This window comes from Physeter macrocephalus, chromosome 2 (assembly GCF_002837175.3).
Source record: "Physeter macrocephalus isolate SW-GA chromosome 2, ASM283717v5, whole genome shotgun sequence".
NCBI lineage: Eukaryota > Metazoa > Chordata > Mammalia > Artiodactyla > Physeteridae > Physeter > Physeter macrocephalus.
Window position 1 is genome coordinate 18,582,572 of NC_041215.1, and position 1,903 is coordinate 18,584,474.

General features: G+C 46.2%; 1 non-coding gene across 1 annotated transcript; it reads left to right on the plus strand.

Moving 5' to 3' along the window:
• The first annotated feature begins 1,328 nt into the window (after nucleotides 1-1,328).
• On the plus strand, nucleotides 1,329-1,446 carry LOC112067672 (small nucleolar RNA SNORA40). Its single transcript, XR_002893407.1, has one exon. It is a non-coding gene; the product is annotated as a small nucleolar RNA SNORA40 (small nucleolar RNA).
• The last annotated feature ends 457 nt before the right edge of the window (nucleotides 1,447-1,903 follow it).

Here is a 1,903-nt window from a genome sequence, read left to right on the forward strand (position 1 = left end):
GGTTCCCTTTTCTCCACACCCTCTCCAGCATTTGTTATTTGTAGACTTTTTGACATTGACATTTTTGAAGGTCATAGGCCAGTCGTTTCGTAGAACGTCCCTGTCTGGGACATTGCATTTGTCTGATTTTCCTCATGATTAGATTCAGGTTAAGCATCTTTGGAAGAAATGCCACAGAAGTGATGGTGCGTCCTTCTCTATGCAGTATATTAGGATTTGATTTGTCCATTTGCCCTATTCTTGGTCATTTTAACTATGATCACTTGATGAAGACATTATCTGTCTGTTTCTCCTCTGTGAAGTGACAACTTTTTCCTCTGTCATGAATGTGTATTTTATGGGCGGTTACACTGAAACTACATAAATATCCTGTTTCCTCATGAAACTTTCACTGACTATCTCATCCATTGAGGATTCTGGCCTGAATCAATTGTCCTGATTTTAATAATTGGTTTTTTTATATCTATTTTATTTATTTATTTATTTGGTTGTGCCGGGTCTTAGTTGAGGCAGGCGGGCTCCTTAGTTGTGGCATGCAAACTCTTTGTTGCGGCATGCACATGGCATCTAGTTCCCTGACCAGGGATCAAACCTAGGTCCCCTACATTGGGAGCACAGAGTCTTAACCTCTGTGCCACCAGGGAAGTCCCTTAATAGTTGCTTTAAATAAATACTGAACAGGCTGAAAAGGTTGCTTCTCACATACCTGTGAAGTGGGAAGAGTAACAATGAAACGCACATCCATGTAAATTTCAACCAGGCTCAGAAAGGGATACATCGGCATATGTGAAACCCCAACACGTTCCTGCCTGGGGATAAATATGAATTGTTCAAAGCTGGGGACGGGTGTGGGGGGCAGAAGGGCAGCAGGGAGGTGGGGTCCCTGGGACCTGGGATGGTGGGGTCTTTGAGTAACTAGATGGGGAGACAGGGATAAATCCCAGAACTACTCAGGTGGTGAAACTAATAGGATGTGGAAGGACCAGTTAGATTTTGAGCCTGGGGAGGAGGGTGGCGGGCGAAGCGGGAGACTGGGCAGAAGGAGATGCTGCCCTTTGAGACCCTCAACTGGGGCCGATGAGCCCTCAGGGCTGGGGATGTGAGTGTTGAGGGGCAGACACAGACTCTCTGGGACAGCTGAGCATTCCAGACCAGGGCGGGGGCTGCTTCGGAGTTTCCAATAGGCCCTTGAACTGGCGAAGGAGCTGAAGGTGGCTCCCAAGAGGCTCACGTGCGTCATGGAGTGGCCAGGAGACTAGCTCTCCTCTCCTCTGGCTCAAGCCTCAGCCTGGGATAGGGTGGAACAGAGAAGGGTCACGTGTCCTACCATCAATGGTCTTAGGAATCTGGAGGAAAAAATATAGGTTATTTAAGAGATCTAATCCTCTTTTGAGACCCAGCACTCATTGTTCGGTATGAGTTTTGATACAGATAAGAAGGAACGTGATACCTAAAACAGATTCAAGTGATGAGGGTGTATTGATAAACATAAAGATTGCTTCTGGCACTATAGAGTTGATAATTTGAAAGCTTAAGATATGAGGGAAATTATCAGATACATTGATTTAGTGCTCTATTTTTAATGTTGACTTGAAACAAAGATGCCTTTTTAAAAAATGTATTTATTTTGTTTATTGTTTTGGCTGTGTCAGGTCTTAGTTGCGGCTCGCAGGGTCTTCATTGAGGCGTGCGGGAACTTTCTTTGCAGCGAAGGGCTCTTTTTTTGTGGCACGTGGGCTTCTCTCTGGTTGTGGCGTACAGGCTTCTTCTCTAGTTGTGGTGAGCCGGCCCCAGGGCTCTGTAATTTGCTGCACACGGGCTCTCTCGTTGAGGTGTGCGAGCTCGGTAGTTGTGACCTGGAGGCTTAGTTGCCCTGCGACATGTGGGATCTTAGTTCCCTGAC